Source organism: Mixophyes fleayi, chromosome 11, assembly GCF_038048845.1.
Source record: "Mixophyes fleayi isolate aMixFle1 chromosome 11, aMixFle1.hap1, whole genome shotgun sequence".
NCBI classification, from domain to species: domain Eukaryota; kingdom Metazoa; phylum Chordata; class Amphibia; order Anura; family Limnodynastidae; genus Mixophyes; species Mixophyes fleayi.
The window spans coordinates 91,928,478-91,942,988 of record NC_134412.1 but is presented as its reverse complement, the minus strand read 5'-3'; the positions used below and the strand labels follow the sequence as shown (position 1 = coordinate 91,942,988).

The following is a 14,511-nucleotide window of genomic DNA, read 5'->3' as shown; positions in this document are numbered from 1 at the left end:
AAACTAGAATTGTTTTACTGTACAGTCATGGCCAAAAGGTTTGAAAATGACACAAATATTGGTTTCCACACAGTTTGCTGCTTCTGTGTTTTTAGATCTTTTTGTCAGATGTTGCTATGGTATACTGAAGTAAAATTACAGGCATTTCATAAGTGTCAAAGACTTTTATTGACAATTACATGAAGTTTATGCAAAGACTCAATATTTGCAGTGTTGACCCTTCTCTTTGAAGACCTCTGCAATTCGCCCTGGCATGCTGTCAATCAACTTCTGGGCCACATACTGACTGATGGCCGCCCATTCTTACCTAATCAATGCTTGGAGTTTGTCAGAATTTGTGGCGTTTTTTAGTCCACTCGCTTCTTAAAGATTGACCACAAGTTCTCAATGGGATTAAGGTCTGGGGAGTTTCCTGGCCATGGACCCAATATTTTGATGTTTTGATCCCCGAGCCACTTAGTTATCACTTTTGCTTTATGGGAAGGTGCTCCATCATGCTGGGAAAGACATTGTTCATCACCAAACTGTTCTTGAATGGTTGGAAGAAGTTGCTACTAATGGTACCATTCTTTATTCATGGCTGTTCTTAGGCAAAATTGCGAGTGAGCTCACTCCTTTGGCTGAGAAGCAACCCCTCACATGAGTGGTCTCAGGATGCTTTACTGTTGGCATGACACAGGACTGATGGTAGCGCATACCTTTCCGTCTCAGGACAAGCGTTTTTCCAGATGCCCCAAACAATCTGAAAGGGGATTCATCAGAGAAAATGACTTTACACCAGTCCTCAGCAGTCCAATCCCTGTACCTTTTGCAGGATATCAGTCTGTCCCTGATGTTTTTCCTGGAGAGAAGTGGCTTCTTTGCTGTCCTTATTCACACCAGGCCATCCTCCAAAGGTCTTCGCCTCACTGTGCTTGCAGATGCACTCACACCTGCCTGCTGCCATTCCTAAGCAAGCTCTGCATCGATGTTGCCCTGATCCCGCAGCTGAATCAACTTTATGAGACATTCTGGCGCTTGCTGGACATTCTTGGGCCCCCCGAAGCCTTCTTCATATCTATTGAACCTCTCTCCTTGAAGTTCTTGCTCATATGATGAATGGTTGATTTAAGTGCAATCTTACTAACAGCAATACCTTCCTTTTAAAGCTTCCAGTCTGTCATTCTAACTCAATCAGCATGACAGAGTGATCTTCAGCCTTGTCCTTGTCAACACTCTCACCTGTGTTAACGAGAGAATCACTGAGCGGATGTCAGCTGGTCCTTTTGGTGGCAGGACTGAAATGCAGTGGAAATGTTGTTTTTGGGATAAAGTTCATTTTCATGGCAAAAAGGGACTTTGAAATTAATTGCAATTCATTTGATCACTCTTCATGACATTCTGGAGTATATGCAAACTGCCATCATAAAAACTGAGGCAGCAGAAATGTAAAAAAAAATATTTGTGTCATTCTCAAAACTATTGTCCACGACTGTAGTCAAATGCTGACAAATGTGTTTTCTTTCCCTCCTAAAAATATATTTCATTACAATTTTCCATCATGGTAAACAAACATAAATACAATATTTTCATTATAAACTCATAAAACAAATACAAATATACATTTGTTTTGTTAACATGATACCTTTTAATCAGTAAGTATGCTACTAAAGACTAAACAGGATTAGATTACAAGTTTGTCTTCCAAGAGGTTCTGTAGCAGCTGTGGACTGTTTTATGTATGTAACAACTGTGTAGTGTAAGCTGTTCTCAATCCTTCTAGACTATTGCAGTCGCAGTCAGTATCATTCTAAGAATAAATAACGGCTAGACTGTGATTATATCATATTTTATATTCTAAATAAAGGGAGCCAAGATATTAAAATAGATGCCTGTACTTGGATTTTGGTTTTGCTTTCTGGCAGTTAAAACATCCTTGTTTTGATAAGAAAACAAATAATTTGAGATAGGAAATAAACAATTTGCTCATAAAATATTTTGTATTTTGTTTTGAGTTTTATTTTTACCTGTTCTTGATGTCTGAAAAAACTTACTTTATGGGTAGATTCAATTCAGCACAAGGTGACGTCGGACGTCACCGCGATCTCTGGCTGAGTACATTGCCGTCTATTACGGTAAGGAACATGGGCAGCATGGTGGCTCAGTGGTTAGCACCTCTGTCTCACAGCGCTGGGTTCATGAGTTCAATTCCCGACCATGGCCTTATCTGTGAGGAGTTTGTATGTTCTCCCCATGTTTGCGTGGGTTTCCTCCGGGCGCTCCGGTTTCCTCCCACGCTCCAAAGACATACTGGCTGCTAACAAATTGACCCTAGTCTGTGTGTCTGTCTGTCTGCGTGTGTATGCAGGGTCTGATGTGAGTGAGTTCTCTGTACAGTGCTGTAAATAACTTATGATGATGATGATGATGATGAATCTGTGCTCTTTTTTCTACACAAGTCTATGAGGAGGGAGGAAACATGAGCCTTGATTTCATGCCGTGCTAAATTGAACCTCCACTTTTATCAAAGATCTATATTCCTCTTGTAGTGTACTACTTCCTTAATTATATTTAATTGTTGTACTCAGCTACAGCGATCCAGTGGATGTGACCCCACCTTCGTTACCACTCTGTATAGACAAAATGTTGCAGTCCTCCTCATGTAAATACTTGTAATACAATGTCATAAGTTAATATTACCACTATAGATCCTTTGTTGCTATGACTAAAAAGGCTTTACCATTTAACCAAACTTCCAATCATCCCAAAATAGCAGCCCAAGAACTTTAATGAGCCCACTGTGAAGGAATGGGGTACCTTGTAATGAACTCAGCGAGCAGTCATACAAGATATTTGTATGGATAGTTGGTAACACAGCCTCACAGCACTGGGGTCATGAGTTCAATTCCCGACCACGGCCTTATCTGTGAGGAGTTTGTATGTTCTCCCCGTGTTTGCGTGGGTTTCCTCTGGGTGCTCCAGTTTCCTCCCACACTCCAAAAACATACTGGTAGGTTAATTGGCTGCTATTAAATTGGCTTTAGTCTCTCTAGGTCTGTAAGCTCCAATGGGGCAGGGACTGATGTGAGTTCTCTGTACAGCGCTGCGGAATTAGTGGCGCTATATATATAGCTGATGACGATGATAAAGCAGTGTTATGCATGCTAAAGGGAAATTATTGTAATTTAAGCACCCATCCCAGCCATTTTCCTAAATCACTCACATAATATTTAAATATTTCCTCCTAAAGTAGAATTTTGTTAAAAGAAAAAAAAAAAGCTGTGCTACATTGCCACCCATTCATGAATACATTATTCATAGTGTGAATTATATGCAAACCCAGACAAAAAAATCATGTTTGTAACTCACAATTAGCATTAATATAAAATACTGTAAGGAAATGGTTTTTGGTGTTAATGTGCAGTAATAATTTATTATTGGTGCTTAGTGAGGCCATAACAATGATGTGCAGGGGTCTACATCCAGAAGACTTTGTTTTTTTATGGATAAATGTTTTGTTTGGTTTTATGTTTTTCTGGATAAATGTTTTATTTGGTTTTATGTTTTTCTGGATTAATGTGGTTTTTTTTTGTTTTTTTAATCTATAACAACCCAGCCTATTGTATTGTAATCTATAAGCAGTATGACAATAACCCATCACTTCATGACAGATTCTGGAATAAATAGAACAGAATGATCTATTCTGTACATGATAATAGCACCTGTTGTTTTGACATAATGCAGAGTAACTGGATAGAACCCATCATATATATGTATAATGTCTTTTATGCCCAGTTTGCCAAAAGGATTTTTGCTGAACTTCGTACATACAAATTACATTTTCTTTTTGGAAACATATTTACCAAACTTAATGTATTTTTATATATTTATTTTAATTACGGTTTTCCAGCCTACAAAGCGAGTTCATATATTTTTGGTGTCTAACTCTTCACACTGAATATTATTTGTTTCTAAAAAAATCCAATACTTTTTGGGATGAGAAGCGTCATATAGATTCTATATTTATACAAGATTGAGCCGCTCTCTAAACCACCCTCCCACATCTTGTCATGACCCCCAAGTTGTTAAGATTCCCTTTTTAGACTGTCTTATGAGCTTGTCCCACCTTGTTTTATAATATTTTAACACACAAATACTTATTTGTAAATGCACACTACCAGTACCATTGTTGTGAATGGATCACTTAACCCAAAAATGTCTAAAGCGGCCATTTGTCCAGTACATAGGTGCGAACAAGCCTTCGGTTTTGATATGCGGCAGAGTCATTTGTATGGAATTCTATATTTCATCACCAACCAGATCTGCAAAATCCACCTTTAGATTTCAAGGGGTAGCTATACCAAAATGTGGGTTTGCGAAGATCTTCCCTATAGCAACCAATCAGATACTAGCTGTCATTTATTTAGTACATTTTACAAAATAACAGCTAGAATCTGATTGGTTGCTATAGGCAACATCTCCTTTTCCAAACCCGCAGTTTAGTAAATATAACCTCTACCAAGCAGGAACAGCATTTTCTTCTTTCCTTGTTTGTCACTGTATTTGTCAATCATTGTATGTTCACTTTGTTTTGCTTTTTTTCTCACATTGTACATGTCTGATCTAATATTATGGTACAATATAAATAAAACATGATATACAACATATTATAATCTCCTGAATGCACAAGGAAGATCTTCTTCAGTTCCATCCACACTACAAACACATTCTACCCGACTATCAAACTCGGCCACTCACGGACATAAATCAACCTATTTGGACAAGACTGTTGCCATTAAAAACAATTCCTTACTGACATCTATAAATCATGAACCAGCTGAATGTCTCTAATGCCTTATGACAATGTCCTTTATAAATACACACACAGTCTCTCTATAGGCAGTCTGAAGACTCTCAACTGCAGTCTTATTTTAAAATGTATATTTATTTGTATTTTTTTATACTGTTGCATGGCTTTAACACCAGTATAACAATAATATACACGCAATTCCTGCTTATGGGGATCACGTATATCTTGTGCATTGTAGGACTGAGTACAGGAATGGCTGTTGTCAGGCTGTAGGCCTTACTGACAACTGCAATGAATAAGAACACTAACCGGTATTAACACTACTGAACTAGCAGGTGGGGAGTCTAACGTACCCCTGGTATTCGCCAGGGACCCCCGCAAGGAGGTTTGGACTTCCCTGCACAGGGCACGCAGGTCGCGTTCCTAGTAGCCAGTTGCCGATGTAGTGTAGAAGGGTCAGACGGTTCGGGTCAAGCCAATCGGGAATGCAAGGTACAAGGGAGGATCCAGAAGAGTAGTCAACAAGCCAAGGTCGCAGGAACAATATGGGTCACGCAGAAAGAAGGATGGTCGACAAGCCGGGTCACAACTGAAGAGAGCAGAAACACTAGAAGAATGGTCAGGGAAGCCTGGTCACAACAGGGAAATCACCAGTAGAATACTAGAGACAGGAACCTGTTACTCTGGCACCCTAATGGCGCCAGAGCCCGGTTTAAATAGGGCAGACTAGGCAGTGATTGGAGGAGCCAGGAGGTGGCACGCTGCAGTATAGGTAGCGTCCCGTTGCCTAGCAATTGGACGGAGCAGGGTGCATGCGCCCGACAGAAGGCTGAGGCAGAAGCTAAGCAACAGGGCGCTACGGCCACCTGACAGCTGTGAGTCCAGAAGTCAGACGCACTTTCATTATATCAACCACTTAATCAGGAAGTTGTTCAATATATTGCTATATCTATCAGCACTATCTCTGTCACCAAGTTGGCCTTTTCCTGCCCTTAAGCAACTTAAACTGTGCTTCAAGAGCAACTCTACAGTCACTCCTGCTGGAAGCTCACTCCGGCTCCTCTCAGTGCCCAGCGTAGCTTTGTTAGTCCATCAAGTGCTTTGTTGCTCAATGCAAATTTTTCACGGAGATATTCACAGCATGTTCGCAGCCTGATTACATATTCACATAAATTAAAATAATGTCTGCATTGTAATGAGATTTGTTTCAGAACAACTTGAACCTGCCACTTCAAGAGCGGAAACATCTTCGTCTTTGTAATGAAAAAAACAACAACTTTCCAGACCAACCTGATTTTCCCAAAGCAAAAGACGGAATATTAATATCGGCGAAGTGACGACGGGAGTACACAGATGTCCTCAGACAATGTTTGTCTCACTCTGCAACAAGGCAGATTATGCAGCCAGTGTGTCAGAATGGTCATAAAGGTGTCACTTAAATGCAGTCTGGAATAAACCACAGTGCATACGTTTTAGAACCTATTTAATAAGTCAATAATACAAAAATACTATTATTGTATCCTAAAGATTCATCACAATCTTAGACTGACTTGTTTTGACAGGTGTATGATCAATTCCCCCTCTGCCTCTCTTGAAACTTCCTTTATGGTTATCAACAAGTCAAAGACTATCTGACAATGTTTTTGCATCATTAAAACATTTTTTAAGTTGGAATTACATTAAAGATACTATACATTGTTGCCATTTAAGCTTGATTGTTCGAACCCTTGCTAAAATTTAGCTAAAATCTTTTAGTCCTTTCCAAAATTGTAGATTTTATGGCAAACTTTTGAACTTTAAAGGCCGTTCAACAAACTGTTTCGATATCCACACTGAAACAAATTGGAGCACCTCTGGTTATCACGTCTCTAGATAGTTCCCACCAGTTGTTGATTGACGCATGCATGATAAGAAAAAATATATACATCTGAGCTTAGCAAAGCAATACAATTGTTATGTTTGTGGTAAGAAAAAAAAAAAAAACAGGAACATCTATAGAATCACAACTAAACTCCCAGCTGTCTAGAACTTTATTTAGCAAAGACTTTCCTCTAGTCTTCAAACCTTCAAGCGTTCTCTGAAAACCCACCTCTTCAGATAAGCATATAATATTCCTCAACCACCATCTTAATCTCCCTAGGTTACCCTATTACCACCCTCTACACAGCTAACACAAGACAACAACCCTCTGTACTTTTACCTTTGCATTCTAGCTGGTCCAGTGTGCAATATGATGTAGCACTTACCCTTGTGTTTCAAACTCCCATGGTCCCATAGATTGTAAGCTTGCGAGCAGGGTTCTCTTACCTCTCTGTCTGTATGTATTACCCAGTATTGTTTTATTAATGTTTGTTCCCAATTGTAAAGCGCTACGTAATTTGCTGGCGCTATATAAATAAATGTTGATTGATTTAATTCTCTCTGGAACAAAAGGCCAAAATTACAGTGTGTAAGTTCAAGAGACATTTATGATCTTTAATACCAAGTATGAAAATAAATCCCTTTTGTTAATTCTAAAATAATGACGTGTAACCGTATATGTGTTTAACGAGTTTCAAGGTAAATAAAAATAGACATGACAAATACTTTATTTGTGCCATTTTAATTCTTTGAACTTTGTTGCATAAGTCACCTCACCTGCTCCTCCCTGGAAAATGCTGGTGTAGAGAGTACTTGTGTCGGAGGACACAACGGAGAGACGTACATACATTTTAGCACACTGCATGCCTGAAGGGGAATAATTTTTGCTTTCAATCATTCAAGTATCTGTTGAAACATGCTGCGCAGCCTAGGTGTCTCTCTAATTCACATTTAACAAAAGTACTGCTACAATAGTAATATTTTTGTTCTCCCGTCATCCAGGAAAAAGAAATATGACAAGTTTATAAAAGCTTTGGTAATCGTTTTAGGCATGAATAGCAATTTCCAGCTGTCTGTTGTGTAGTAACAAAACGGATTGTTTACTAACAACATATCCCTCCGTGATGTACAATCATTAACAAAATGGCAACAAACGATGAAACGCAGGTGAGACAGCCCCGCTCAAGTTGTTAGTGATGGTGAATTCCGCAAAGTAGCAATAAAAAGATCAAAGTAACACAATTTCTGTGCTGCCCTCTGAATAGATGAAGGCAGGTACCTAGTTTGCCTGCTTGATAGACAGAGGCCTGGCTGTGGAGAGTTATTTAGTTATTTCATGCCTAAGTACTTCAGCTCACGTGCTTGGCTCTCCATCATCTTCTCCATCACTACATCAAAGCTCTCTATTCTCAGTTCTGAATGAAAGGTCTTTGGTACCGGAGCCATGGTTAACAACTGACCCTAATTTTTGGTCCCAAGTATTACATTTTCATCCCTGGATATTGCCGCACTTTTCAATAATAACAAACTGGACAAGACAATTGATATTATTCTGTATTCTGGATGCCGTTCTCAATATTTATACAAATTTACGTCCCTCCAAGAACGCTCTGTTTTGTGGTCCCCTACTTTTTCCTTCATACTCCATAGAAATAGGCAGCACCAACATAATAATTTTTACCAGGAAAAATATTTTGTTGCATTAATGTCTACTTTTGCGTGAAAATAGTTTTGTTGGTGTTGCAGAGCTCTTTGCTATTTTTGACTTGACTAATAGGCGACACGTCTGATAGGCTTTGGCATTTAATGTTTTCACTGTACCATTCCCGTCGCAATCAGCGCAATGGGAGGAGTCACTAACCTGTTATCCGGCCCTCTTCAGAGGCTTTGGAATGAGTCCCAAGAAGTTGCTGTGCTAGGGTCGGAAATTTATGTTGGTGACCCCGCTCGCTCCACAATGGTGACCCCACAATCAGAGCTCTCTCCCTGCCTGTCTCGGCCGAACGGACCTGCACATAGTGTGCAGCCCTCCCCTGGATCCGCTACTGCCTTCAGATCTGTGCTCTTCATCTCACATAACCATCTGCTGAAATGATCGTGACTCTGTACACTGTACAGATATTTGCCTACACTGCTGGTCCTGAGTGCGTACACACTTGGACATTTGCCCGATATCGTTCCATTGTTAATAGTGATTTTTAGGAAGTTTACAAAACCAAATTAAACCATACGATGTGTACCTGATCGTGGGGGCGTACGCACTTTTGCAATAGACTAAATGTTCATTTCTCGTGTGATTGGCACGATAATTGGATGAAAAACCTGTAGTGTGTACCCAGCTTAATACTCTTGGATAACTGCAAGGCATAAAGTAGACCTATCGCCTTGTCTTATGAATCTACTTTTTTTGACATTATGACTTGTTCACTATGCAGTAAGCAAATATTGGATTTCTGGGACCAAGGAGTCAGAGAGCATTGAGGTATAGAAGAAGCCAACCAGCGAGCGAACTCTCTCCTCCAATCGCTTTCCACGACGAGCTTTCAGATTGCAAGGCTTTCTGTATATCTCATAGCTCTCCCATTGTGCGGGTGGGAGGAAGCCTGGAGCGTGCTGAATAAAATGCTCAATCCCGGACAAACAGCGTTGCAGTAAAGAATCTGTAAAGCAAAAAAATATAACATCATAGATCTTAGTGACAGATCTGCTTTAAAGAAAACTATGTGAAGAATGCATGGAAGCAGAAACTCTGAAATACATTATTTAACATCATGATGCAGAAAAGTGGAGGTAGAGTCATATTGTGATGATATCTCTTAGAGACATTCTAGTGAGAGGAAATAATAGAAAAATATAAAATAATGCAGAACTTGTTGTTTCATAAATAATATTGTACTAACATTAACATGCTAATTGGGACACATCAGGGCACATCTACGGCATATGTCTCAGTTTTCTTGCCCTATATCCATTTGGGAAGTTTGCTGATTCAGTGTCCTGATTGGAGGGGACTGTTCAGCCAATCGGTCAGGTTTGTCCCAAGTCACAGGAATTTGGGAGCTATGTCACTGCTTATGAAGGTGAACGAGGGCATCAACGTGGCGTGCGGGTGCCGCATGCATCTGCCATTAGTGCACAGGACAACTGAAAGATCTTTTGGGGATGCTGGGCACGCCCCCAGGGAATCTGTCCTGCCCCCAACATGGCGGAACCTTGCCCTTGGCTTAGCATGACCACACCCCCCCAAAGTGATGTCACCACTGCCATTGCTGGTGCATTAAAGCTTTTCAGCGTAGACACATGATCGTATAAAGTGGGCAGCACAATTGCACAGTGGCTAGCATTGCTGCTTCGCAGTGCTGGAGTCCTGAGTTCAATTCCCACCAGGGCACTACCTGTGTGTAACTGGGTGCTCTGGTTTCCCTCCCACAGTCCAAAAACATACTGGTAGGTTAACTGGCTTCTGACAAAATAGACCCTAGTGTATGTGTGTGGTAGGGAATTTATATTGTAAGCGTTGGACTGATGTGAATGGCTACATATTCTCTGTACAGCGCTGCATAATATGATTGGCTCTAAATAAATAAGAGATAATATGGTAAGATGTGTCAGTGGTGTTCAGTAATTGTTCCTCTGACCGGTAACAAAATATTATTTTCAGGGCCGTAACTAGGGCTGTGCGATAGGGGCGACCGCCCAGGGCGCAATGCTACAGGGGGGGGGGCGCAGTTTATTAATGTTTTTAGGTTCATTTGGTGAAAATTAAGGGCTAAGGCGGCTGCATTTTTCTTTCTCGCCCCAGGCGCTAAAAATACCTGTAAAATGAGTCAGAGCAAACAGCAAACGACTCTGCTAGAGAGAAGCTTTAATTAAATGTCGGCACTAATTGTTAGTGGCACGTAAAGCAGCGTGGCTGAGTGTCTGCTGGCACGGCGGGAGGGGAGGTTTGCTGTTAGTCCCTCGCCTCTTTGTTCTTCTGTCATATTGAACCCACTGACGAGATTTTGGCAATTATTACAATTATAGTAATGAAGGTGGTTCTTTCATCTTCATTCTGTGTCTACAGCCCCACGTCCTCCTGGGCTCCCCATTCATGAGGAAATAATACTCTCTTGGAGTTAAGAACCTCAATGATCGTAGTTCTTTCCTGCTCATCTGGAAACTCCCCATTAACCCTGTAATTCCCAGCGCAGTGTAAGAGGGTCCTAAATCAGCAAATGTTTTTCTGTTGTAACTTTAGCTCTTGAAAGCAATAACTAAAATCGGGATTGGAAGCAAATTTTGCTAAAACACTTAGGGGGTCTCTGTATCAAGGCAAATATGTAGGTAAGAGAAGAGCATTCATACGCGTTACTCCATATTTGTTTTGGGTCGTCCGCATTGTAGGCAAACGCAGGATTTGTAGCGGGGGGTTTCCACACCACGCCGCCAGTGGGCGTGACCAGTATACATGGGGGCGTGGCTATAATATTAGACAGTGATTGGCTGCTCTCCACCTCTTCCTATCCCCATAATATACATGGGCAATGCTACATGCACTACTGTTAGGTGCACACAGCTCTGCCTTTTCAAGCAGAGCTGTGTGAAGCAGGGGAAGGGTCCAGCCACCTCAATTATACAGTGACCCAGGCTTGGAGGGGGTTTCCAGGCACTAGGAACCCCCCCCCCCCTCGGATTGCCTATGTAATCCATCAGTAGGAGAGCATGGGTGGACACGGTATGAGGGCAGACCGAGGACGGGCACTCATGGTTAGTATATTAATTAATTACCATGCACCCTGGTAGAACACTCCCTCTTCTCATCCCTGCGCTGAAATTCTCTGTTTCTGAGCAAAGTTGCATTATATATAATATATATAATACAAAAAAATATTATATATGGCGCCACTCTGTGCGATACACAGAGCATTGGAGACATATGTACATTAGTACATAGAACTCAGCTAAACCCTGGTTTCGGTGCATCCCTCCCTTTAACCATATCCTAGCCAACTGACCTTATTCATATTTCTTCAGTCTGGATTGGTCTCCTTATTCCTATCACTAGGTGGGTGATCGCAGCTCTTGTTGGTGTAATCAGTGTATTTTTATTACAGATATATTCACAAAAATATGAGACAATCCCAAACCCTTTCATGTATTGATCTGAAAATGTCAAAATGGCCTTTCTACAGGTATGTGTATCTCACAAGACCGGCAGATTTATTGCAGCCTGTGGTTGTTAGTTACAAATCTATATAAATATCAAGTATTTTACCATATACCCTGCAAGAAATCAGCTATTAACCATGTCCCTCCCACACATATACAATGTAAATTTCATTAAGAGTACCGTTCACGTTTGTAGGATTGCCCACATGTATATTATTATCGGATATATCATAAATATATGGCTTCATGTTAAAACCCATTAATTCCCGTTACTGTGTTCCCTTCCTGTTTCTACATAGCAGCTAAAGGTAGAAATATTTTTGTGCTGCATTCCTAATCTATTCTGTATTGAAAATTATTCAGACTTCACCTTGTGAACTACAGATCAACCGGTGGAGCCTTGAGCAAATCCTGTATGTTCACATGATCCTGGTATTGTAAAGGTTTTCTGTACCGATAAGAATAAACAAACAAATGATCATTAAACACATATTATTATTATATTGTAGAACTGAATAATTTCTTTATAGTTACTTTCCACTAATAATATATTTGATCTACATGCAATGGTAAAGTAATTAAATTCTTAATTTAGAGGTGAACTTAACGTAGTTGCCCCACGACTCAGGGTAGATTCATTAAATCTTCTAAAAAGTGGAGGTGTTGCTCATAGCAGCCAATCTGATTTGAGCTATCATTTTGTAGAATGTACTAGATAAATGATAGCTAGAATCTGATTGGTTGATATGGGCAACATCTCCACTTTTCCGTGTTGGAAGGTTTCATAAATCTACTTCAGACAGTTAATATGAGACATAGGCCAGGAAAGGTCTATTCTAAGGATACAATGGGGTATACATTTAAAAGAATGGTTAAATAAAAATGGATCATTTACCTATCATAAATGCTGTGTGACCACTAAGCTCCGCCCCTTTCCTGCTGTGCACTACCCCCCTTTACACACAGAAAATTAATATTTCCTGTGTAATGTGATTTATAATTGCAATTGATTTCATTTGTAAAAGCCTTTCAAAAATACCCCCACTCGATATTTTGCCAATGGCCTTGCAACTGCAAAGTGCTATATAAATAATTGAATGCCTGATCTAAGAATATTGACCTTGAGTTTGGTTCTTTGTCCTCCTCCTCCTGCCTCTCCGCCATGAAGGTCATAGTGGTTTTACCGTCAGGCTGCTGCAATCTTTGTATTCATTCTACTGCAGTGAAAGATTAGAACTGTGTTAAAATATTTCATTTGAGATTTGATGGACGTATTTTTTTGTTCTGTTTAACACCGAACATCTTGCAATCATTCCCTGGGCTTAGAAGCCTATAAATACGTAATGTTATTTAAAGGCGCAATCAATAGCTTTGAAATGTAGATGCAGGGAACATGCTTGAAAGTCGAAGACCTATTGTCCATCGGGCATCACTGTATCCGTCTCTTGTGAATATTTTGATCATGAAGATACTGGAACTCTAGAAGATGCTCGAAAATTGACCGATAAAAAAAGATAAACACACAAATAAGGAGAATAAACTATAAAACTAAAATATTTATACATGTGTATATATACCTTATTTCCTCCGTAAATGCCAAGATTAACACATCAATACTGTCCAACAATTTTTTTTTACAGGGCATTGTCAAGACCTAATGGGATCTAATACAGGTCAAAAAGCTGAGAAAGCAGTCATTTCAGCTGCTGTGACATCACAGGCCCTTTGTGTACGGTTCCACTAATCCGTACATGGCAAGTCTGCAAAGCAAGTTTAAAAAGCTGTCAGTCACTCTGAGTCTGCTCTGCTTCCCTCGTACAATAGCAACGTGGTATAGAAAGGAGAAAGAGAACATGATGGATATATTTAGCTGAGTATATATATTCATTTTATTTCATGTGTCTTCTTTAGCTCAGTAATGCTCAGCCTTTTATATATATTAATGCCAAATAGTGGCTTTATTTGCTCTTCAAAGCAAGGTTACTTTGCACATTTATTAATACCACCAATCACTAACCATATAGAGTGTTGATACCTTTATAAATGTGACAATTGAAAAAAAGAGGAATTTTAGTGTGCAGACGTCATCTTTGTAATTCCTGGAAAATAGGAACATATTGAGACCAATTTTTAAAACCTGGGACTGTGGCTGTTAATTAGGGACAGTTGCCAACTGTGTAACTCCTAGGCATGTCTTAGTGCACTACAACTACCAGATTAACATGTTTACTGAGCTTGGTTATAATATCACTGTAGATAAATGTCACTTTTATTAACGGTGGCTTAGTGGTTAGCACTTCTGCCTCACAGTGCTGGAGTCATGAGTTCAATTCCCGACCATGGCCTTACCTGTGTGGAGTTTGTATGTTCTCCCTGTGTTTGCGTGGGTTTCCTCCGGGTGCTCCGGTTTCCTTTCACACTCCAAAAACATACTAGTAGGTTAATTGTCTGCTATCAAAATTGACCCTAGTGTCTCTCTCTGTCTGTCTCTGTGTGTGTATGTTAGGGAATTTAGACTGTAAGCTCCAGTGGGGCAGGGATTGATGTGAGTTCTCTGTACAGCGCTGCGGAATCAGTGGCGCTATATAAATAAATGGTGATAATGATGATTAATTTTGAACTTATAAAGCTCACAGTAATTAACAAAAAATAGGGACATTTTCAGAGACAAATGTTTGTTAGTTTTTACTGTGACTCTCCCTATAAATAAG

General features: G+C 40.0%; 1 long non-coding RNA gene across 1 annotated transcript; it reads right to left on the bottom strand.

Annotated features, from left to right (window-relative positions):
• Positions 1-8,640: 8,640 nt before the first annotated feature.
• On the bottom strand, positions 8,641-13,352 carry LOC142107870 (uncharacterized). The gene is made up of 3 exons (XR_012680025.1): positions 12,921-13,352; positions 12,171-12,248; positions 8,641-9,309 (listed from the first exon to the last, which is right to left on the bottom strand). It is a non-coding gene; the product is annotated as an uncharacterized LOC142107870 (long non-coding RNA).
• Positions 13,353-14,511: the final 1,159 nt, after the last annotated feature.